Below are 27,063 nucleotides of genomic sequence, written 5' to 3' on the forward strand. Positions count from 1 at the left end.
CTATCAGCTCGGAGACCGTGGCTGCGGTTACCCATGACTCTGCATCACAGACAGGAGCACCTGCGATGGTGTACTCAACGACGAACCTGGCTGCACGATTGGCAAAACGTAATTTTTTCAGATGAATTCAGGTTCTGTTTACAGCATCGTGATGGTCGCATCCGTATTTGGCGACATCACGGTGAACGCACATTGGAAGCGTGTATTCGTCATCCCCATGCTGGGGTATCACCCGACATGATGGTATGGGGGTGCAATTGGTTACACGTCTCGGTCACCTCTTGTTCGCATTGACGGCACTTTGAACAGTGGACGTTACATTTCAGATGTGTTACGACCCGTGGCTCTACCCTTCATTCGATCCCTGCGAAACCCTACATTTCAGCAGGATAATGCAGGTCCTGTACTGCCCGTTCTGGATACAGAAAATGTTCGATTGCTGTCCTGGCCAGTACAATCTCCAGATCTCTCACCAATTGAAAACGTCTGGTCAATGGTGGCCGAGCAGCTGGCTCGTCACAATACGCCAGTCACTACTCTTGATGAACTGTGGGTATCGTGTTGAGCTACATGGGCAGCTGTACCTGTACGCGCCATCCAAGCTCTGTTTTACTCAATGCCCAGGCGTATCACTGCCGTTATTACGACCAGATGTGGTTGTTCTGGGTACTGATTCCTCAGGGTCTATGCACCCAAATTTCGTGAAAATGTAATCACATGTCAGTTCTAGTATAATACGTTTGTCCAATGAATACCCGTTTATCATCTGCATTTCTTCTTGGTGTAGCAATTTTAGTGACCAGTAGCGTAGTACCGTTCGCGCACAGCGCGCCGACTGACCTGCTCCACGGTCTCTCATCCTGACACAGTACGGCCTCAACCAACTCCCTTTCAACAGTGGCTTCAGAACTACCTATGTCTGCTGCCGTCGCTGTAGTAGGTCCGCGTCTGCTGCATCACTGACGTCACCTTTGGCGTCCATCCCTATGCGTGATTGAGATTTTTGTGTTGGCATTTCTCATTACGTTCTTGTTTGTGGCCATGTCCAGTAGCACGGACATTAATTCCGCTTTTGTAGTGTCATTTGTAAACCGCAGGAAACCTGCAGACTTATAATTATTCGTAGCAAATAACAGGGAAATGAATTTGACGCCAGAGAGGAGCAAATTTTGTAAATTTTCACGCCATGACTAAGTCAGTACCATTTATGGGTGATATTTGTGGAAGATTTGGACACTTGTAGCGAGATTGTACACAGTCACATAGGGTTATGACCCGGCGTAGGAATTAATTTGTTTTATTGGTGCGTGCAGTATAAGTGCAGCTCTTCCATTTCTTTCTTTTGTAATGGCAGTAGTAGATCCGTAAAATGGTGGAAACATATGCTGCTACCACGGGTGAAGCCGTCGGAGCAAGTAAAAATGTATGAGCTGGAAAATGAAGGCCTGTGTAAGCAAGTTGAAACCTTACAAGCTGCGGTGTAGCATTGTAAACAGTGTCAAGAGCAGCTATGATCGTGTTAAGTGCACCCTCCCCTCCTCTCGACAATCACCAAGGAATTTCATAACGCCTTTTCCCGGAAGAACAACGGACGATGTCACTGTGTTCGTTAGAGATGTATTAGCTACCACAGAATTTTGCAATTGGAGGAATGAAACATGTTTGTGTATGGCTAACTAACGGTTAATGGGCGATGTGAAAATAATTATATAATGTATCATCAAAGATGCACATGCTATGCTGTGGGACGATCGATATGATTGGAAATTCTTCGTACACCGCAATCGCAGTTTACACACTTTTATAGTTCCAAGTTGATGTGGTTTAAACAGTCTTATGCTATCATCATCTGATCTAATGGTAAAATTTAAAGACAATAAGTGGAGGGAGGAGGAAGACTACAATTAATTTCATCGATTATATAAAATTCTATATACGTTGCGGAACTTGTTCTAAAACTGCCACGTTACATTTCCTGAAGTCAAACATAAAAGCCACTGCAAACCCATATATATATCTTGATAAAACCCAACTGATAAAATGCATACTTATGATAAAATGCACACAGTGGACAAAATTCCCCATTTAATAAAATTCTCGTTCCCTCAATGCATATTGGCTTCTAACATGACACTCCCAAGCTTGCCGCACAGCACTACACTGCCGGCGGAGAGTTAAAATAGAGACGAGAGATCCGCTACAAAGTCAGCTTTCTCGCCGCTTGATGGGGTGTGTAGTACAAGCTGAATAATCATGTGCTGTGGTTAAAGGCAATCGATGACGGTGCACCAGAAACAATGGTGGATTTTTCAAGGTGTCCGATATAATAATTAGGAATGCCAACTTTTCATACATATAAGATTACCTTGGGCCTACGCTTCACATAAAATATGCAGTGATTACACACTGAGCGCTTATTGACAGTGAGGAAACAACAATAAAAATAAAATTTTTAGACGTAACCATGTACAGTAATGTATTGGTTTTGTGCCACATATTGACAGAAATAAGTTTTATTCCTATCCACATGTTCCCGTGATGTACTATAATGTACAATGAAGCTGGAAGCTTAGTATACGTGCTCGAAAATGACAAAATGTTGGAACTGGCCAATCGCATAAATAACAAAAAAATATATCCTATCTGGACCATGTTTCCATCCTCAAAACAAATTGAGTCTGAGGACCCTCACAAAAATAAAATTTTAAAATGATCGGATTATTTAAAGAAAGACCTATATATTTAATTAACAAAGCAACGTGACATCAAGGGTGATACTTCGCAGGGCCCCTCCAAGTCTGGACGGCTTAGCATTCGCGCTCGCACCTCTGTGTTTTCTTTTTACTTCACATTGCTTTGTTTCATAAGTATAAAGACTATTCCTTATGTTTTTTGGTTATTAATATTGTTTTCTCATTGTCAATTAAGAAAAAGTATCTAATTACTAGAGATTTTATATGGAACACAAAAGCTCAAGGCAATTTTATTTGTATGGTCAGGTGGAATTCGTAACTGTTTTGTCGGGCACTTTGAGAAATTCACCTTCATTTCTAGTGCACCCACCATTAACTACTTCTAACTATAGCATGCGATCAATGAGCTTGTACTGTATCCAGTGACAGATAGGTTACTTTGATGCGGATCTCCTGCCTCTATTTTAACACCCCGCCAGCAGAGTATTGCGGGGGAGCAAACTTGGGAGAGTCATATTAGGAGCCAAAATGCATGATGGTACGAGGAGTTTATTAAATGTGTGCATTTTGTCGACTGGCCTTTTTTCCAAGATATGTATACATGTGGAGTGCCTATTATACTTTCAATTCATAAGTTCCAAAGGTACGAGGAATTTTGTATTTTACATAATCGGTGAAATTATTTGTAGTCTCCCTCCCCCCTCTCTTTACGTTTTCCCTGTAGACCAGATGATGGCAGCGTAAGACTACTGAAACCGGTCATCTTGGAAGAATAAAAGTGTTTACACTGCGATTGCGACATTGTAGAGTGTTCTTCATTTCGAAAGTATCATGAGGCACTTAGCGATGGAGGAATGTTCCGGGAGGTGGCTAATGGTTTGCACCAGCGCTACCGGCAGCATAACAGCGGATTTTTTTTTAGACGGGAATTGATTAGTTTCATGCAGAAGAGAACGAGTCAGTGGAATTTATTTCATATAAAATCCAGAAGATTAATGGACAAACACAAAAAGTAGAAGCTGATTCAATTAACTTGCACGAGGCAGGTAACAGGTCTCTCGATTTTTCTCTTGCAGGATATCTCTGCCGACATGTCAAGCAGAGTCAGGATGGAGAATCCATCTGATCTGGCCGAAGCTTTTGGGATCGCCTTACAATTGAAGGGACTATGTATTGCTAAGAAAGGGCGTAATAATCAGGTTCTCGTGTCTGAAGTCAAATGTCACAGACGGGAAAGTAAGGGCCATATGTAGAAGCAGTGTCGCCAGCTATGTTGTTAATGAGTCGGCTCGGGTCAATCATAACTCGCGACAGTACAGGAATAAAGAACAAATAAACCATTATGAGAAAAGAGCGTCTTTGCATCGCTCATTTGAAGGCATTGGCAGCAGAAATGAATAAATAAGCAGAGATAAAATGGTTCTTATTAATCTACTTACTAGGCATAGCACAGGACAAGGAATGTAGCTTCTTAGTAGACTCTGGCGCACGTGTCTCAGTCGCTCGAGTGGACGTCTTAGGACTTGGGTTGACTCAATACGGGTTACGTGGAGTATATGACAACGACATGAAGTCATTATGGACAACACTGACTGACTTTAGCATTGGAACTAAAAGTTTCCAAGAATACATGGAATTGTTGCCAAATGTTGGTAAAGGCTAGTTTAGATTCTTGGACTGAACTTTCTGGATAACTATTACGCAAAAATCGATTTTTTGCTGTATCCACCTGAACACAATGTAACTTTCTCTCGTACTGTGAACAGCTACAACATGTGTGGCAATGTTGCAATGTACACCAATCACGAAGTTGTTGTCAGAATTCCCATGATAGTATCCCAAAAGGTACAGGGAAGTTGGTTTCGATTCCTGTAGATGCCAATGTGCCACAGAATGTGTTGTGTGGTATAACCACTACAATGTAACGAAGACCTACACTAAATGCACTGTTTTGTATATAGAAGTCTAGCACACATCAGTAATATAAACAAAGAGTTAATGATTCCAGTCCGGCTAGTTAATTCTGGCATGGAGAAAGTCCGTCTGCCAGAAAGGTTTGATGACTGCCATTTGAGGTGTTCTCGGTAAAGTAGACTCTGATAGGTAATGTAATAGCCAGAGCTGCAACCAAACTGTTAACGCATTTGGTGATAGTCCATGGGGTGCTAATGTCGTCATCAGGCCAAATAAGTCGCTCAGCGATACAAAAAAGTACATATTCTCTTGTAATCACGGAAACTTGAATGCCTAAACCGTTAATCATACATATTCTGTTACCAGTATTATGGTGGCATTGGACAATCTAAGTCAATGCAAATACTTTTTAACAATGGCCCTAAGTTTAACAATGGCCCTAAGAAATGAGTACCGTCAACTAGAAATAGTAGTTCTAGAAGACAGACTGAAAACTCTTTTCACAACTCCAGCAGTACTGAAAAATGACGCTTAGACTTAAAAACACGCTAACTACATTTCAGAGATAGTTGGATGGCGTTCTTCACAGACTGAAATCTAAAAATGCATGGTTTAGACAGATGATATCATTATGTTTTAGAGAGACATTACAGTCTACAAACAGCAAGTCTGACGACGAGCAAAGGTAAACACCACTTTGCACAACCAAAGTTAAATATTGTTGTTGTTGTGGTCTTCAGTCCTGAGACTGGTTTGATGCAGCTCTCCATGCTACTCTATCCTGTGCAAGCTTTTTCATCTCCCAGTACCTACTGCAGTCTACATCCTTCTGAATCTGCTTAGTGTATTCATCTCTTGGTCTCCCCCTACGATTTTTACCCTCCACGCTGCCCTCCAATACTAAATTGGTGATCCCTTGATGCCTCAGAACATGTCCTACCAACCGATCCCTTCTTCTGGTCAAGCTGTGCCACAAACTTCTCCTCTCCCCAATCCTATTCAATACTTCCTCATTAGTTATGTGATCTACCCATCTAATCTTCAGCATTCTTCTGTAGCACCACATTTCGAAAGCTTCTATTCTCTTCTTGTCCAAACTAGTTATCGTCCATGTTTCACTTCCATACATGGCTACACTCCATACGAATACTTTCAGAAATGACTTCCTGACACTTAAATCAATACTGGATGTTAACAAATTTCTCTTCTTCAGAAACGCTTTCCTTGCCATTGCCAGCCTACATTTTATATCCTCTCTACTTCTACCATCATCAGTTATTTTGCTCCCCAAATAGCAAAACTCCTTTACTACTTTAAGTGCCTCATTTCCTAATCTAATTCCCTCAGCATCACCCGACTTAATTAGACTACATTCCATTATCCTTGTTTTGCTTTTGTTGATGTTCATCTTATATCCTCCTTTCAAGACACTGTCCATTCCATTCAACTGCTCTTCCAAGTCCTTTGCTGTCTCTGACAGAATTACAATGTCATTGGCGAACCTCAAAGTTTTTATTTCTTCTCCATGAATTTTAATACCTACTCCGAATTTTTCTTTTGTTTCCTTTACTGCTTGCTCAATATACAGATTGAACAACATCGGGGACAGGCTACAACCCTGTCTTACTCCCTTCCCAACCACTGCTTCCCTTTCATGTCCCTCGACTCTTATAACTGCCATCTGGTTTCTGTACAAATTGTAAATAGCCTTTCGCTCCCTGTATTTTACCCCTGCCACCTTTAGAATTTGAAAGAGAGTATTCCAGTCAACATTGTCAAAAGCTTTCTCTAAGTCTACAAATGCTAGAAACGTAGGTTTGCCTTTCCTTAATCTTTCTTCTAAGATAAGTCGTAAGGTCAGTATTGCCTCACGTGTTCCAGTGTTTCTACGGAATCCAAACTGATCTTCCCCGAGGTTGGCTTCTACTAGTTTTTCCATTCGTCTGTAAAGAATTCGTGTTAGTATTTTGCAGCTGTGACTTATTAAGCTGATAGTTCGGTAATTTTCACATCTGTCAACACCTGCTTTCTTTGGGACTGGAATTATTATATTCTTCTTGAAGTCTGAGGGTATTTCGCCTGTTTCATACATCTTGCTCACCAGATGGTAGAGTTTTGTCAGGACTGGCTCTCCCACGGCCGTCAGTAGTTCCAATGGAATATTGTCTACTCCGGGGGCCTTGTTTCGACTCAGGTCTTTCAGTGCTCTGTCAAACTCTTCACGCAGTATCGTATCTCCCATTTCATCTTCATCTACATCCTCTTCCATTACCATAATATTGTCCTCAAGTACATCGCCCTTGTATAGACCCTCTATATACTCCTTCCACCTTTCTGCTTTCCCTTCTTTGCTTAGAACTGGGTTTCCATCTGAGCTCTTGATATTCATACAAGTCGTTCTCTTATCTCCAAAGGTCTCTTTAATTTTCCTGTAGGCAGTATCTATCTTACCCCTAGTGAGATAGGCCTCTACATCCTTACATTTGTCCTCTAGCCATCCCTGCTTAGCCATTTTGCACTTCCTGTCGATCTCATTTTTGAGACGCTTGTATTCCTTTTTGCCTGTTTCACTTACTGCATTTTTATATTTTCTCCTTTCATCAATTAAATTCAATATTTCTTCTATTACCCAAGGATTTCTACTAGCCCTCGTCTTTTTACCTACTTGATCCTCTGCTGCCTTCACTACTTCATCCCTCAAAGCTACCCATTCTTCTTCTACTGTATTTATTTCCCCCATTCCTGTCAATTGCTCTCTTATGCTCTCCCTGAATCTCTGTACAACCTCTGGTTCTTTTAGTTTATCCAGGTCACATCTCCTTAAATTTCCATCTTTTTGCAGTTTCTTCAGTTTTAATCTACAGGTCATAACCAATAGATTGTGGTCAGAGTCCACATCTGCCCCTGGAAATGTCTTACAATTTAAAACCTGGTTCCTAAATCTCTGTCTTACCATTATGTAATCTATCTGATACCTTTTAGTATCTCCAGGGTTCTTCCATGTATACAACCTTCTTTCATGATTCTTAAACCAAGTGTTAGTTATGATTATGTTGTGCTCTGTGCAAAATTCTACCAGGCGGCTTCCTCTTTCATTTCTGTCCCCCAATCCATATTCACCTACTATGTTTCCTTCTCTCCCTTTTCCTACACTCGAATTCCAGTCACCCATGACTATTAAATTTTCGTCTCCCTTCACAATCTGAATAATTTCTTTTATTTCATCATACATTTCTTCAATTTCTTCGTCATCTGCAGAGCTAGTTGGCATATAAACTTGAACTACTGTAGTAGGTGTGGGCTTCGTATCCATCTTGGCCACAATAATGCGTTCACTATGCTGTTTGTAGTAGCTTACCCGTATTCCTATTTTCCTATTCATTATTAAACCTACTCCTGCATTACCCCTATTTGATTTTGTGTTTATAACCCTATAGTCACCTGACCAGAAGTCTTGTTCCTCCTGCCACCGAACTTCACTAATTCCCACTACATCTAACTTCAACCTATCCATTTCCCTTTTTAAATTTTCTAACCTACCTGCCCGATTAAGGGATCTGACATTCCACGCTCCGATCCGTAGAACGCCAGTTTTCTTTCTCCTGATAACGACATCCTCTTGAGTAGTCCCCGCCCGGAGATCCGAATGGGGGACTATTTTACCTCCGGAATATTTTACCCAAGAGGACGCCATCATCATGTAATCATACAGTAAAGCTGCATGCCCTCGGGAAAAATTACGGCTGTAGTTTCCCCTTGCTTTCAGCCGTTCGCAGTACCAGCACAGCAAGGCCGTTTTGGTTATTGTTACAAGGCCAGATCAGTCAATCATCCAGACTGTTGCCCTTGCAACTACTGAAAAGGCTGCTGCCCCTCTTCAGGAACCACACGTTTGTCTGGCCTCTCAACAGATACCCCTCCGTTGTGGTTGCACCTACGGTACGGCTATCTGTATCGCTGAGGCACGCAAGCCTCCCCACCAACGGCAAGGTCCATGGTTCATGGGGGGGAAATATTGTTAATGCTGTGATTAGTGCAGAAGAGGTAAAACTGATCCCTAACTAAGCATCCCATGACTTCGCAACACCATAAACAAGGGAACAGCTTCAGTCATTTCCAGCCCTATGAAATATTGTTACAGCCGTTCATTAAAGATTTTGCAAAAATTACCAAACCATTGAACCAATTTTTACCAAAAGGTGTTAAATTCGAATGGAGAACAGATTGCCAAACAACATTTGGGACTTTCAAGAAAATACTGACATCAGATTCAGTATTGATATTCCCAGACTTCAAAAAAAAATTCATCCTTTGTTTGATTCTAGTAATAGTGCACTCGGTTGCGTTTTCAGTCAAAATTGAGATGGTCAAGAGCATCCTGTGACGTCTACATATAGACAACTCAATAACACAGAACAAATTTATTTCGTGACAGAAAAGCGAATGCTAGCAGTGATTTCGGGAATTTCATACTTTTGTTGCCATGTGTATGGTCAAAATTTGATAGTAGTAACACATTCCTAAAATAGTTGTTGGGATTAAATTATCCGTCTCGTGGATTAACCATAGCAATAACAACATATTTTCTAAAAAAATGTTCAAATGTGTGTGAAATCTTCTGAAACTTAACTGATAAAGTCATCAGTCCCTAAGCCTACACACTACTAACTTAAAGTATCCTAAGGACAAACAAACACAGCCATGCCCGAGGGAGGACTCGAACCTCCGCCGGGACCAACCGCACAGCCCACGACTGCAGCGCATTAGACCGCCTTTTTTTCAATAATCTTTATTGAAAAAACTAACAGTACATATACACTCCTGGAAATCGAAATAAGAACACCGTGAATTCATTGTCCCAGGAAGGGGAAACTTTATTGACACATTCCTGGGGTCAGATACATCACATGATCACACTGACAGAACCACAGGCACATAGACACAGGCAACAGAGCTTGCACAATGTCGGCACTAGTACAGTGTATATCCACCTTTCGCAGCAATGCAGGCTGCTATTCTCCCATGGAGACGATCGTAGAGATGCTGGATGTAGTCCTGTGGAACGGCTTGCCATGCCATTTCCACCTGGCGCCTCAGTTGGACCAGCGTTCGTGCTGGACGTGCAGACCGCGTGAGACGACGCTTCATCCAGTCCCAAACATGCTCAATGGGAGACAGATCCGGAGATCTTGCTGGGCAGGGTAGTTGACTTACACCTTCTAGAGCACGTTGGGTGGCACGGGATACATGCGGACGTGCATTGTCCTGTTGGAACAGCAAGTTCCCTTGCCGGTCTAGGAATGGTAGAACGATGGGTTCGATGACGGTTTGGATGTACCGTGCACTATTCAGTGTCCCCTCGACGATCACCAGTGGTGTACGGCCAGTGTAGGAGATCGCTCCCCACACCATGATGCCGGGTGTTGGCCCTGTGTGCCTCGGTCGTATGCAGTCCTGATTGTGGCGCTCACCTGCACGGCGCCAAACACGCGTACGACCATCATTGGCACCAAGGCAGAAGCGACTCTCATCGCTGAAGACGACACGTCTCCATTCGTCCCTCCATTCACGCCTGTCGCGACACCACTGGAGGCGGGCTGCACGATGTTGGGGCGTGAGCGGAAGACGGCCTAACGGAGTGTGGGACCGTAGCCCAGCTTCATGGAGACGGTTGCGAATGGTCCTCGCCGATACCCCAGGAGCAACAGTGTCCCTAATTTGCTGGGAAGTGGCGGTGCGGTCCCCTACGGCACTGCGTAGGATCCTACGGTCTTGGCGTGCATCCGTGCGTCGCTGCGGTCCGGTCCCAGGTCGACGGGCACGTGCACCTTCCGCCGACCACTGGCGACAACATCGATGTACTGTGGAGACCTCACGCCCCACGTGTTGAGCAATTCGGCGGTACGTCCACCCGGCCTCCCGCATGACCACTATACGCCCTCGCTCAAAGTCCGTCAACTGCACATACGGTTCACGTCCACGCTGTCGCGGCATGCTACCAGTGTTAAAGACTGCGATGGAGCTCCGTATGCCACGGCAAACTGGCTGACACTGACGGCGGCGGTGCACAAATGCTGCGCAGCTAGCGCCATTCGACGGCCAACACCGCGGTTCCTGGTGTGTCCGCTGTGCCGTGCGTGTGATCATTGCTTGTACAGCCCTCTCGCAGTGTCCGGAGCAAGTATGGTGGGTCTGACACACCGGTGTCAATGTGTTCTTTTTTCCATTTCCAGGAGTGTATTTTCTATACTACTCTTTACCCAGAGGGGAGTTACTTTATGCCTACTTAAAAAAAGGAAAAAAAGGAAAATTCGTTATTTTTTATTGACTTACGTTAATAACACACTTTCTGAAGACATACTGATTTAAAGTGTGGTCCAGAATTGGAAAATATCTTTCATCATAATCTTACACAGACACACTTTCAGCAATGTGTAATATCAATATAAAAAATTTAAGAAATACAAATTTCGTTCATTGTGGTTGACTTTTACACACAACATGTTCTTTAAATAGATATTGGTGTGTAAGGTCAGGGCTCGAAGCACAGAATATGACATACTGAAGAAGAGACATCTATCCATAAGACTTAAAATTTTTGGTTAAATTTCTGAAAATTTGAAACATTTACATAAGAAATTCTTTTAAAAATTTCAAAATGTTTGTATAAAATAACCTGACCCTCCTGCTTGAAATTGCAAGGGTTAAATGAGATGTGTGCCCCAGCCGAGTGAATTAGATTATGAAATAGTTCATAAACCAAGCAAGAAGCATGAAAATGGAAATTTATTGAGCAGAAAAAATTGGAGTATCGCAAATGATACTTAAAAGCATAGCTGAATGGCAAAAGGCACAAGCAAGTGACGTAGAATGACAGGAATTTAAATTTCAGCCAAGTTCATGACACAGGATGGGCTTACTCTGCAGATCAAAAAAATGCAGATTACGTGTAGTATTCCAGCAGCTTTCAGGTGCGATGTTTTGCAAGTGCATGACCATGTGTTAATATCTGATGACAGTCACAGAATTACAGATAGTAGAACTGCCAAAAATTCTGGTAGAAAACTAGGAAAAGTAACGTGGAAGAGTACATTCAAAATTGTGTATCTTGTGCACAAAGGTCCGATCCTAGACACCAAAAAGTTCTTTTGAAAAGATTGCTAGAAGCGAACAGACCATTAGTAATTCTTCGGTAGAACGTCTTGGAACCACTTAATAGAACACCTGCAGGAAATTAGTACTTATGAACAATAATAGCTCACTTTTACGAATACATCTAAATGGTAGCAATCTCAGATCAACACCCTAACACAATAGCACATGCCTCAGTAATTTATTGGATCCTTATGTTCACAGTACCAGATACCGTAATAACAGATCAAGGTACAAATTTAATGTCTGATTTAATGAAACAGTTATGTTATTTACTTTTAATTAACCATTTAAGAACATGTCCTTTCCATACAGAAGCCAGTGGACGAATGGCAAGGGTTCAGGTCGATTTCCAAAATGTTTAACCAATATGTTAACAGCCAACATAGCACTTGAGCCACATACCTTGCATTCGTAACTTCTGGGTACAGTACTAAAGCTCACACCAGTACCAGTCTTTCATCATAAGAGGTCAGTCATAAGAGGTCAGTCATAAGCGTCAGTCAGTAAGAGAATTCGAGAAGTTAGGCAAAGAGTAGACGAGCCAATACAAAAGCTGTAGAAAGTCAATAACAGACAGGCTAACCGGCCATTGACATTCTTCTGTGCTGGATGCACACGCATTGCCCGAACTCTTACGGGACTCGGTAAGATTGTCTGCTGCGAGTAATGAGTGTAATGGGCAGGGACGCTACGAATGTAGTATGCGGACATTAAGTTAGGAATGTGGGTCTCACGGTTAGCGTGCAAGGGATAAATCCCTACAGTCGCACTATCCTCTGTGCCGTCGGTGGCTCAGATGGATGCCTCTGTAATAAAAAAACTGAGTGGAAAGATCAACAAACGAACTTTAACGGTTGTCATATGACGTCCGCAACGACCAAACACAACGATCACCAACGAACAAAATGCAAAAAAAAAAAAAAAAAAATCATGGATAGAGTGTCTGCCTTGTAAGCAGGAGATCCTAGGTTCGCGTCTCGGTCGGGGCACATATTTTCAACATGTCCGAAAGAACAGATACCATAGTCATATATTTCATCTAAGAAATTTAGAGCACAAATACGCCAAACCCGACAGAAAAAGTACCACAGACCTTAATCGGGAAAAGAGTATGTTTGGATGCAAGAGGAAGGTTACTGAAATCCGTATTTGGCGTGGCAGACAATGAAGATACACAAAATTTAAGTAATACAGTAGAACAGACATGGAAAATGGTGAATAATACTGGAACTGCGATAGAATATCATACTATGCAGTTGACAAATCACAGGAAAATCGTAAGACAATTGACTACTAAAGTGGCACAGAATGCAAATGGTGTTGTGTGAACAATGAATAACAACTCTGAAAGAATTCAGACTCTGGTCAGTTCGTTAGGCAGCAGAATGAGCATTGCCAGACTGTTGCGTGTATCAGCATGAATTACACGAGTCTAGGAGTGGTAATACTGCAAGTCGCAGTTTACCATGCCACGCACGAACACCCGGTTCTACACTGTTGCCTCTAACACAATTCCAAGCACGATTAGTACAAGTACAAAAAGAATTCCCTGAAGAACAACAACATGTAGTAACTCTAACGGACAGAAATCTAGCCTTATTCTGCAACATATCATCAGATAGATCAAACCAGTACCATTATTTTACCTTTCAGTCTCATCCAATAAAATAGGGAACGGTCTACAAGTGCATCCAAGTACAAACGACAGATGTATTACTAAGCTTAGAACGAATACAAGCTTACACCCTGATGTCATTAGCAGACTTGAAAGACAGTATATGCGAAAGCATCATGGTTTGTCAACCAGAGCCATACTGACTCACGTACGGGCAGGTGACATGCAGTTGTTAGTAGGCAAAACGGAAGTAACAGAATGTCAAACATATTTCCAGGGCGTGGGAGCATGCTGGATTTATTCAGTTTTCGCACCCGAAGTTGTCATTGTAAACTCCTGCCAAAAAAGAATACCCATGGGCATGACCAAAATACACTCCTGGAAATTGAAATAAGAACACCGTGAATTCATTGTCCCAGGAAGGGGAAACTTTATTGACACATTCCTGGGGTCAGATACATCACATGATCACACTGACAGAACCACAGGCACATAGACACAGGCAACAGAGCATGCACAATGTCGGCACTAGTACAGTGTGTATCCACCTTTCGCAGCAATGCAGGCTGCTATTCTCCCATGGAGACGATCGTAGAGATGCTGGATGTAGTCCTGTGGAACGGCTTGCCATGGCATTTCCACCTGGCGCCTCAGTTGGACCAGCGTTCGTGCTGGACGTGCAGACCGCGTGAGACGACGCTTCATCCAGTCCCAAACATGCTCAATGGGAGACAGATCCGGAGATCTTGCTGGCCAGGGTAGTTGACTTACACTTTCTAGAGCACGTTGGGTGGCACGGGATACATGCGGACGTGCATTGTCCTGTTGGAACAGCAAGTTCCCTTGCCGGTCTAGGAATGGTAGAACGATGGGTTCGATGACGGTTTGGATGTACCGTGCACTATTCAGTGTGCCATCGACGATCACCAGTGGTGTACAGCCAGTGTAGGAGATCGCTCCCCACACCATGATGCCGGGTGTTGGCCCTGTGTGCCTCGGTCGTATGCAGTCCTGATTGTGGCGCTCACCTGCACGGCGCCAAACACGCATACGACCATCATTGGCACCAAGGCAGAAGCGACTCTCATCGCTGAAGACGACACGTCTCCATTCGTCCCTCCATTCACGCCTGTCGCGACACCACTGGAGGCGGGCTGCACGATGTTGGGGCGTGAGCGGAAGACGGCCTAACGGTGTGCGGGACCGTAGCCCAGCTTCATGGAGACGGTTGCGAATTGTCCTCGCCGATACCCCAGGAGCAACAGTGTCCCTAATTTGCTGGGAAGTGGCGGTGCGGACCCCTACGGCACTGCGTAGGATCCTACGGTCTTGGCGTGCATCCGTGCGTCGCTGCGGTCCGGTCTCAGGTCGACGGGCACGTGCACCTTCCGCCGACCACTGGCGACAACATCGATGTACTGTGGAGACCTCACGCCCCACGTGTTGAGCAATTCGGCGGTATGTCCACCCGGCCTCCCGCATGCCCACTATACGCCCTCGCTCAAAGTCCGTCAACTGCACATACGGTTCACGTCCACGCTGTCGCGGCATGCTACCAGTGTTAAAGACTGCGATGGAGCTCCGTATGCCACGACAAACTGGCTGACACTGACGGCGGCGGTGCACAAATGCTGCGCAGCTAGCGCCATTCGACGGCCAACACCGCGGTTCCTGGTGTGTCCGCTGTGCCGTGCGTGTGATCATTGCTTGTACAGCCCTCTCGCAGTGTCCGGAGCAAGTATGGTGGGTCTGACACACCGGTGTCAATGTGTTCTTTTTTCCATTTCCAGGAGTGTATATTAATAATGACCAAAGATATTAATAAATAGTACAACTTGCGATATACGAGGAACACAGTTTAGTTTTCCGGCTAATATAAAAGGTACAACCGTAGTACAGTTTTCGCAACCTACGTCGTGTTGGCCGAAAAAAGCGCTACAACTGTTGTCCACACAAAAGCCCACATTTCTCAACAACATTCTACACCCCGCCCTATTGCTCCGACAATACGAGCTGCTAGCGTCACCCGCAAAGGACGAATATTGACACAATAAATTTTTAAGCATATTCAGGACTACGGAAATAAATAACGGTATAACATCACTATCACAAGTGATAGTTTTACTGACAGTGCATTCTACTTTTGCTTGGGCCATAAAACCACTCATCCACCTGAATCATTTGGCTAAATAATAGCAATAAGGAATCAAAAACTGTAACAGAGAGCAAGACTGTTCTATAAAATAAGGACTCAAAAGAGACAACATGCAAATAAGAACAGATCAAAAACCATCGTGAATAAGATTTTCAAACGTGTAAATAATAGAAAAATGTACAGTGTGGAATTACTTGTGCAACTTGTATTTCACGAGAGTGTTTCAGAAGTAAACTAAGAAAAATTCAGGAAGCATTTTTTTCACGAAGAGGGGAATGTTTGTTACACAGAGAAACATTCTCAAAGTCATCTCCAGCTAGCACCAAGCCAAAGAAAGCAGGGCCAGTGCCCTGTGTTGAAATGAAAACTGCAAACAGACAGAATGCCAACATCGCAGAAATCAGAACAAACCCGGAAGATACTGCCAAGTAACAGGCTTGAATGATAAACTCAGCAACATCGCCTCAGCGAGGGGAAGACAACACATCATTCTAACAACACGATTTGATTTCGTAATAGAGGGTAAAAACGTCTTAAGAACACGTATCGGCCTGTTGATATGGCGGAAGGCAATAATCTGAAACCCTTAAAGCCATTCTTCCGACATAGAAGGGTGGTGAATACCACTGATAGGGCCAGAAAAGTAGGCCACATTTGGACATCCTTCATCTCGTAGTATCTACTTTGAACAATTCAGTTATTCACAGTTATTTTAAAAAAAAGTATCAGTTAATTTGCCTCTCTACATCTAACTTCGGTTGTTACTAATCTGCATCAATTAGCAACTCAGTATTACAAAAGTAGTACATCAAAATGAAATCACAGTAAAATTTTGAAGTACTGTTGTGACTTGGCAAGACAGCCAAGTCACTATGAGAGGAAGCCGAAAGGGGACCGCTACGGTCGCAGGTTCGAATCCTGCCTTGGGCATGGATGTGTGTGATGTCCGTAGGTTAGTTAGGTTTAACTAGTTCTAAGTTCTAGGGGACTAATGACCTCAGCAGTTGAGTCCCATAGTGCTCAGAGCCATTTGAACCATTTTTGAAGCCGAAAGGCACGCGCTTAAGCTCACGCAGGCTGGCGCGAGGTCTGGAACAGTTAAGGGAATTAATAGTAGCAAATAAGGTACGCAGTTGATATAATACTTTAATCCACAATTGGTGTACATCGCTCTTGACGGTACATGTTATAGTCTCAATATCAAATGCTATGGCGCCTTGCTAGGTCTTAGCAAATGACGTAGCTGAAGGCTGTGCTAACTATCGTCTCGGCAAATGAGAGCGTAGTTGTCAGTGATCCATATCTGGCAAAGTCGGCTGTACAACTGGGGCGAGTGCCAGGACGTCTCTCTAGACCTGCCGTGTGGTGGCGCTCGGTCTGCTATCACTGACAGTGGCGACACGCGGGTCCGACGTATACTACCGGACCGCGGCCGATTTAAAAGCTACCACCTAGCAAGTGTGGTGTCTGGCGGTGACACCACAAGTACTGTGTCAAGAATAATAATACAAATTTTTCAATATTTATGTTGTAGACCATTTTCAAATCAGTGAATATATGTGTATAGTATTTGAGGAACGTAACCTTATAACACATAAGGTGAGTCTCCAAAAGACATTATGTCACATTTTTTTAATTATCAGTAAATATATTTACTGTAATTTCATAATTTAGCTACCCTCCTAGCATGTTATGCTCCTATAAATGACAAAACCCCGAGACTTTATACTTTTAAAAACATTTATACGTTGTTACCTGAGTCGAATGTCTCAGACTTATCTCATAATTTTTCTTATTTCTTTGCTTCATTTAAAGTTCACTGTTGACTGTACATTTTTGCAATGTAATGCTCCATTCTTCAATTATGTCTGGTGGCTAAAAAACATATTATCTGTTAGTCTTCAAACTGTCTAAGAAAAAATTGATAGATGAATAAATTCTTCAGGTACTAGAAGAATCCGATCATCTCAGCCGTTTAACCGATGAAGATTTGGTCTAAAAACCAAATGCTGAACGTAAAGACTGGAATGCCCGCCCGGTTAGCCGTTCGGTCTAACGCACGGCTTTCCGGGTGGGAATGGGCGCCTGGTCCCCGGCACGAATCCGCCCAGCGGACTTGTGTGGAGGTCCAGTGAGCCGGCCAGTCTGTGGATGGTTTTTAGGCGCTTTTCCATCTGCCTCGGCGAATGCGGGCTGGTTCCCCTTATTCCGCCTCAGCTACACTATGTCTGCGATTGCTGCACGAACAAGTTCTCCACGTACGCGTACACCACCATTACTCTACCACGCAAACATAGGGGTTACACTCGTCTGGTGTGAGCCGTTCTCTGGGTGTGGGGCGGCGGAGGGGTTGTGGACCGCTGTGGCTGCGGCGGGGACGCAGTGTCTCCGTCGTTCCTAGACCCCCAGGTAACATACAATATAACACAAAAAGATTGGAAAGAGTATCATGTAAGTGTTGTCTGTGAAATAAGTTCTGTAGCTGACTTAGCAGATACTTCTAGAAGATGAAGATGATACCTATAATATTGAACGTATTGAAGCTGTATTTCCGATGAAGATTTGGTCTAAAAACCAAATGCTGAACGTAAAGACTAAAATTACGCCTCACGAAATAAAAGGAGGGATATATAATACAATATTTCAAGTTTATGTGGTCAAGAGAATTCCTTTGAAAACTATTGTAACGCCGGCAGGCACGTTTGAGCTACACTTTTCGTCAGATATTATAGAGAAATTTGTACAATTTACTAACAATGAAACTTAATGGGTGTATCAGAAAAAGAATTCTGAGAACTATTAGAGAAGTGTAATAGTGCAGAAACAGGAACTCTCATTGGCCCTTGATAACAGCTGGTCATCTAAAAAGAATTTTGTCCGTCGTAAGAGTACTGTGGAGTTATAAGTATGGTCCACCAATATTTAGAGCCACACTGAATCATCAGAGATGTGAAGACTTCTATTGTTTCTGCTATTCGATATGATAAAGCTACAAGAAGCGTTCTAAGAGAGAAAGATAAATTTGCTGTATTCAAAGAGACTCGGGAGGACATAAATCATAGGCTTCGGAAATGATACCTACCAAACAAAAATCCGACGATCAATGAAGAGCTGGTTCCATTCCATTGACAGTGTGCACTTAGCCAATTGGTATATAAATAAAAAATCTGATGAGTGTGAAATAAAATTTTTCTGGTTATGTGTCTCAAAATTTCTATTCATTGGAAAGGCTGCCATAACTTGGAAAAGGCGGAAACTAAAGAGGTAAAAATGTTGGTTTCAATACTGTCACTCATCTTGCAATATACTCTTTCGGTGGTTGCTAAAACATCAAAAAGAATAATTTTTCACATCAATGGCCGTAGCATATTTCCTACTACAACATGGGTTGACACCTACAGGAACACTTCGAGAAAATAAAAAATTTATACCTAGAGAATTTTCCTCAAAGAAAAGAAATCCAGGAGGAACGTACTACGGAATATAGTGTCAGTTGCGATCATTCTCTACTGCCATACGTTCCAAACAAGTGTAAAAGTGAAGTACTACTTCCTACAATGCATCATACATCAAATGTAGTTATGAAGATACTTCTAAGCCTGACATAATAAAGTGCTGTAATGAGGCAAAAGGCAAGGTGGACTCATTAGGTCAGATGGTTCATACTTTCTCCAGTAAAAGAAAAACATGAAGATGGCACCTGAAATAATTCAAGCACTCAGTTGATGTGTGTAGAGTCCCTTCATATATGGTATTTTTGAGTAAAAACCTGGCGTATAACATCAAAAAGATGAGAACTAGGTGTCAGATTTTTCTTGTGGAACTCGCTGAAAATTCTGTTCGACCATGCATCAAAAGAAGGCCAAACCTTTATTTCAGAAACCTGTTCTTCAATGTATGGAAAATGAGGTGCAAAAAACTCAAGACTCCATTGCAGTAGTAAAAGAAAAAAATCCGGTAAAGAAAAGTTGTTAGATGTGTGACTCTAAAAAAAGGAAGAATGCAGAAAACTGTTTGTAGTACCTGCAGAAGAAAAGTATGTAGCGAGTATTCAACCTCTGTAGTGAAGTGCAAAAGTTGCTCACTGTGGAAACAAAACAAAGACAGAAAATATTGAGGAAAAAGGTTGATAATATAACATAACAATTCATAACAGGTAAGTACAATATCTTTTGCAGGGTTTATTATTCAGTGGATTTTAGAAAAATTAATAAAAATTTTGCAACTCAACCATTCAAAATACTGTTAATTCGTATTATCATTGTTGCCTTAGTGAAACAATAGCATTATGAAGAAAAAATACATGTGACTCTTGCAGACTCATGTAAGGTCTTTATCACGAAAAACCATCCTGGACGTGTTAGGATGAAGTGAACATGCAGAGAGCAGTCAAGCCATGTGTGTTGGCTCAAGCTACACTTAGATGTCAAACAAAGAGGAACAAAACAGGCACTGTTGCTGTTGCCTGATTCTGAGTTGAGATAATTGCAGATATATGCAGTTGTTTAGATTTAACAGCTCAGTGTTTACTTAATTTCTAAAACTTATCCATTTTGGTCACTAGCACACCCTAGCTCGATTCACAGCTAATCGATTTCATTCGTAGTGCTGAAAGCAAAGGCAACGGTGTGAAGTTCCTAATCACCAGACTGTATTTAAATAACATAGACGGATTCCAAACCTCTGCCTAAGGGATTGATGCCATAATGAGTAAGTATTCGGTCTGAATGGGAAATTTTCATTTCTGTTTTTTCTTTAAGTTACTCGATTATAATGCAATCAAACCTGGTCCAATTCTAGCTTGTCCTTCTTCTGTAATGTCGTCGAGTGAAAGGGCGTACAACGGTCTCCTTCCTTTTCTTCCGTTCAAAACCGTTCACCTTCTTTCACGGAATAAAAGCTTGCCACTTTGTTGGTTCTGATCACTCCAACGAATAGGGAAACCGTGGGTAACACAAGAAATACTTACGTTTATCGATGAAAGAAAGAGGTACAAAAATATTCATGGACGTGCAGGAATCAAATAGACATAAGTGCAAGGAAGCAAACACGAGATGGCAGCAGGGAAAACACAAGGAAATCGAAAAAGAAATGGCTATCGGAAGGACTGATTTAGCATGTAGAAAACTAAAAAAAAAAAAACCTTTGATGAAATTAAAAGCTAAGGAGGAAACATTAGGATACCGTGGGAACTGCACTGTTCAATGCAGAGGAGAGAGTGAATAGTTAGAAAGAGTGCGTTGAAGGCCTCTGTGCGGGAGAAGACTTGTCTCATGACGTGTTAGGAGAAGAAACAGGAATCGATATAGAAGAGATAAGGGATCCAGTGTTAGAAGCAGAATTGGAAAGAGCTTTGAAAGACTTACTATCGAATAAAGCAGAACAGATGAATAAATTCCATCAGAATTTCTAAAACCATCGCAGGAAGTAGCCATAAAGTGGCCGGTGTAGAATGTATGAGTCTGGCGATATACCATCCGAATTTCGGAGGAACATCATCCACACATTACCGAAGAATGCAAGAGCCGACAAGTGAGAGAATTATCGTACAATCAGATGAGCAACTCATGCATCCAAGTCATTGACAAGAATAATATGCAGAGGATTTGAAAAGAAAATTGAGGATGTGATAGATGACTATCAGTTTGGCTTTAGGAAAGATAAACGCAGCGGAGAGGCCACTCTGACTATGTGGTTGATTGTGGAAGCCAGACTGAAGAGAAATCAAAACATGTTACGATTTCATGATCGGGAAAAATCTTATCACAGTGTCTAAATGATGCACGACGTTTGAAATTCCGAAAAAAGTAAGGGTAAGCTACAGGGAAAGACGGATAACATACAACATGTACAAGAAGCAAGAGGGAACAAAAAAGAGGGAGAGGAAGAAAGAAGCGCTCGAATTAAGATATGTCTTCTTTCGGCCGTACTGTTCAATCTATACAACGAAGAAGGAATAACTGAAATAAAAGAAATTTTCGAGAGTTAAAGGATGTTAATGACAAGATGCGCTTATGACATTACTATCCTCAATGAAAGTGAAGAAGAATTACAGGATGTGTTGAGTGGAATGAGCAGTCTAATGACTACACAACGTGGACTGACAGTAAATCGAAGAAATACGAAAGCAATGAGAAGTAGCAGAAATGAGAAGAGCGAGAAACTTATCGTCAAGATTGGTGATCACGAAGTAGATGAAGTTAAGCATATCTGCTACATAAATAACCAAATAACCCATGACAGTCAGAACAAGGAGAACATAGGAAACAAACTAATACTGGCAAAAAGGACATTGCTAGCCAAGAGAATTCTATTAGTTTCAGACATAGGCCTTAATTTGAAGAAGCAATTTCTGGCCGCGCGGGATTAGCCGAGCGGTCTTGGGCGCTGCAGTCACGGACTGTGCGGCTGGAAGCATTTGATATGTTGTGTTACAGAAGAATGTTAGATATTTGGTATACTGCTAAGAAATGAGGAAGTTCTGCGGAGAAACGGCTACGAAAGGAGTATACGGAAAACACTGAAATGAAGAAGGAACAAGATGGTAGGTTCCGTGGTATTAGAGGGAGCTGTAAAGGGCAGAAACTGTACAGGAAAACACAGATTGGAAGACGTCCAGCAAAAGACTGAGGACGTTGTTACAAGTGATGCTCTGAGATGAAGGGGTTGGCACAGGAGTGGAATTAATGGCGGGTCGCATCAAACTAGTCAGAAGACTGATGCTTTTTTCTTTTTCTTTCTTTTATTTTTAAAAAAGAAATATCTCATCCGCCTTAGAAATCCGTCATAGCTATCAACAACACAAACATAACACTATATCTCGTCGTTAGTCTACCCGCGTTCATCAAATCAAAAAAGAGTGGCAAATTTGATGCAATAGAAAGAGACATCAAGATTCTGAAATAACCACAGAACAGAATTATGAATGACTAGTGAGGTTTCCTATATTTTTCACATATAGCTTCCTACTGTTCTGCCAGTTTTCTGTCATACTTTCATCTAAATCTACACACATACTCCGCAATCTACCATACGGTGCGTGGCGGAGGGTACCTGGTACTACAACTAGCATCTTCTCTTTCTGTTCCACTCCCAAACAGAACGAGGGAAAAATGACTGCCTATATGCTACTCTACGAGCCATAATCTCTCTTATCTTTGTGGTCATTCCGCGAAATATATGTTGGTGGCAGTAAAATTGTACTGCAGTCAGGCTCAAATGCTGGTACTCTAAATTTCCTCAGTAGCGATTCACGAAAAGAACGCCTCCTTTCCTCTAGAGACTCCCACCCGAGTTCCTGAAGCATTTCCGTAACACTCGCGTGATGACCAAACATACCAGTAACACATCTAGCAGCCTGCCTCTGAATTGCTTCTACGAGTATGTCCTCCCTCAATCCGACCTGATAAGGATCCCAAACGCTCGAGCAGTACTCAAGAATAGGTCGTATTAGTGTTTTATGAGCGGTCTCCTTTACAGATGAACAACATCTTCCAAAAATTCTACTACTGAATCGAAGACGACTATCCGCCTTCCCCACAACTGGCATTACATGCTTGTCCCACTTCATATGACTCTGCAATGTTACGCCTAAATATTTAACCGACGTGACTGTGCCAAGCGCTACAGTACTAACAGAGTATTCAAACATTACGAGATTCTTTTTCCTATTCATCTGCATTAATTTACATTTATCTATGTTTAGAGTTAGCTGCCATTCTTTACACCAATCAGAAACCCTGTCCAAGTCATCTTGTATCCTTCTACAGTCACTCAACGACGACACCTTCCCGTACACCACAGCATCATCAGCAAACAGCCGCACATTGCTATCCACCCTATCCAAAAGATCATTTATGTAGATAGAAAACAACAGCGGACCTACCACACTTCCCTCAACGACGACACCTTCCCGTACACCACAGCATCATCAGCAAACAGCCGCACATTGCTATCAACCCTATCCAAAAGATCATTTATGTAGATAGAAAACAACAGCGGACCTACCACACTTCCCTGGTGCACTCCAGATGATACCTTCACCTCCGATGAACACTCACCGTCGAGGACAACGTGCTGGGTTCTATTACTTAAGAAGTCTTCGAGCCACTCACATATTTGGGAACCAATCCCATATGCTCGTACCTTAGTTAGGAGCCTGCAGTGGGGCACCGAGTCAAACGCTTTCCGGAAGTCAAGGAATATGGCATGCATCTGATACGCTTCATCCATGGTTCGCAAGATATCATGTAAAAATGGGCGAGTTGCGTTTCACAGGAGCGAAGCTTTCTAAAGCCGTGCTGATGCATGGACAGAAACTTCTCTGTCTCAAGGAAATTCATTATATTCGAAATGAGAATATGTTCGAGAATCCTGCAACAAACCGATGTTAAGGATATTGGTCTGTAATTTTGAGGATCCGTCCTTCTACCCTTCTTATACGGGGTGTTACAAAAAGGTACGGCCAAACTTTCAGGAAACGTTCCTCACACACAAAGAAAGAAAATATGTTACGTGGACATGTGTCCGGAAACGCTTACTTTCCATCTTAGAGCTCATTTTATTACTTCTCTTCAAATCACATTAATCATGGAATGGAAACACACAGCAACAGAACGTACCAGCGTGACTTCAAACACTTTGTTACAGGAAATGTTCAAAATGCCCTCCGTTAGCGAGGATGCATGCATCCACCCTCAGTCGCATGGAATCCCTGATGCGCTGATGCAGCCCTGGAGAATGGCGTATTGTATCACAGCCGTCCACAATACGAGCACGAAGAGTCTCTACATTTGGTACTGGGGCTGCGTAGACAAGAGCTTTCAAATGCCCCCATAAATGAAAGTCAAGAGGGTTGAGGTCAGGAGAGCGTGGAGGCCGTGGAATTGGTCCGCCTCTACCAATCCATCGGTCACCGAATCTGTTGTAGAGAAGCGTACGAACACTTCGACTGAAATGTACAGGAGCTCCATCGTGCATGAACCATATGTTGTGTCGTACTAGTAAAGGCACATGTTCTAGCAGCACAGGTAGAGTATCCCGTATGAAATCATGATAACGTGCTCCATTGAGCGAAGGTGGAAGAACTAAAATGAGCTCTAACATGGAAATTAAGCGTTTCCGGACACATGTCCACATAACATCTTTTCTTTATTTGTGCGTGAGGAATGTTTCCTGAAAGTTTGGCCCTACCTTTTTGTAACACCCTGTATACAGGCGTCACCTGCGCTTTTTTCCAATCGCTCGGGACTTTACGTTGGGCAAGAGATTAGCGATAAACGCAAGCTAAGTAAGGAGCCAATACAGTGGAGTACTCTCTGTAAAACCGAATTGGAATCCCATCAGGACCTGACGATTTATTTATTTTCAACCCATCCAGCTGCTTCACATCCCCCAGGGATGTCTATCACTATGTCCTCCATACGGGAATCTTTCCCGAGCATCTGTAAATAAAAATTAGGCACAATAGCAAACCGATATTCTCTTCCAACGGATATGAAACAAAGGACCACAAATGGGTGGAACGGGAGGCGGGGAAGGCAGTTTGCGTTCGCCGACCGTTCGGTCGAGTTCCTTTTAATAGGAACGTGATTCTTGTGACATTGACTTTCTACGAGCAAACAGAAAGTACGCTGCGGGCAGTTCCGGTGGAAATACGGGAAACCTACCGAGCGAGCGCCTGACATCCGAGCAGAGGCGTGATTGCGATCAGTGGTGCCCGCACGAGCCCGCCCAATTCGCGATCAGCCCGCGCGGCCGGCCGGTGGGTGTGCGACGTTGCGCCGCGCCGTGTGCAAGGCCGTGCCCGCCAAGGTCGCCTTCGGCACCACGTGCTCGTGCCCCGTCTCTTAGTCACAGCACAGGTGGCTAACGGAACCGCGGCCTTGGCGCGCTCGCACTGCCCGCTGCCGGTGCGTTGGCACGCTTTTCGTGCCAGAGTTACATCACCCGGACACCTACACTGTTTGCTTCCGAAACAGACACACACCGACCGCCAACAGCAAATCTAAGACTCGGATACTGTACCTACTGAAGTTCGTACACCAGCGTGACTGGTGTCAATCTGAACCAAAGATTTTCGATATAATGACGTAACAAAGGGTGATTTTCGACTGCTTTCTTCGGTTCTTATAAACATTCACTTCCTGGAGAATAGTCCATCCGCATATAATGTTTTCCATTGGCTGTTACTGCGTTGCTGCTCAAAGAAATTACCTGACTGTCATTTCGAGACATGGTGGAAGACGATATATAAAAGATTGCTCCTTATTTATTTATTTAGTTATCACATAGTTTTACAAGCACACAAAAGTATCTACAAATAGTTCAAATGGTTCAGATGGCTCTAAGCACTGTGGGACTTAATATCTGAGGTCATCAGTCCCCTAGAACTTAGAACTACACTACTGGCCATTAAAATTGCTACACCACGAAGATGACGTGCTACAGATGCGAAATTTAACCGACACGAAGAAGATGCTGTGATATGCAAATGATTAGCTTTTCAGAGCATTCACACAAGGTTGGCGCCGGTGGCGACACCTACAACGTGCTCACATGAGGAAAGTTTCCAACCGATTTCTCATATACAAAAGGCAGTTGACCGGCGTTGCCTGGTGAAACGTTGTTGTGATGCCTCGTGTAAGGAGGAGAAATGCGTACCATCACGTTTCCGACTTTGATTAAGGTCGGATTGTAGCCTATCGCGATTGCGATTTATCGTATCGCGACTTTGCTGCTCGCGTTGGTCGAGATCCAATGACTGTTAGCAGAATATGGAATCGGTGGGTTCAGGAGGGTAATACGGAACGCCGTGCTGGATCCCAACGGCCTCATATCACTAGCAGTCGAGATGACAGGTATCTTATCCGCATGGCTGTAACGGACCGTGCAGCCACGTCTCGATCCCTCAGTCAACAGATGGGGAGCCGGCTGCGGTGGTCTCGCGGTTCTAGGCGCTCAGTCCGGAACCGCGGGACTGCTACGGTCGCAGGTTCGAATCCTGCCTCGGGCATGGATGTGTGTGATGTCCTTAGGTTAGTTAGGTTTAAGTAGTTCTAAGTTCTAGGGGACTGATGACCACAGATGTTAAGTCCCATAGTACTCAGACCCATTTGAACCATTTTGAACAGATGGGGACGTTTGCAAGACAACAATCATCTGCACGGACAGTTTGACGACATTTGCAGCAGCATGGACTATCAGCTCGGAGACCGTGGATGCGATTCGATACTTCGAATCAGTCGACCTTCTTTCTTGGATCTTGAACTAGATGAGCATTGTTGGGGGGAAGTTCGTTCCAGCGCTGTCGCCATTAGATCACGTCGAAAGAACCGACACTTTCTAAACCAACCCAAAGTTGTTCGCGTGATTTCAGAGGAGTTCTCGGTTGATCTTTTAGGTCATCATAGAAGTTACAGTCCTTATGACAATCTAGAGCGATTTCAAGGTATGCTGGATTGTAGCTAAATGGTACCTCTATTCCATAGACAGTCACATATAAATTCAAAAAATGGTTCAAATGGCTCTGA

This window comes from Schistocerca americana, chromosome 4 (genome assembly GCF_021461395.2).
Source record: "Schistocerca americana isolate TAMUIC-IGC-003095 chromosome 4, iqSchAmer2.1, whole genome shotgun sequence".
In the NCBI taxonomy this organism is placed as follows: Eukaryota; Metazoa; Arthropoda; class Insecta; order Orthoptera; family Acrididae; genus Schistocerca; species Schistocerca americana.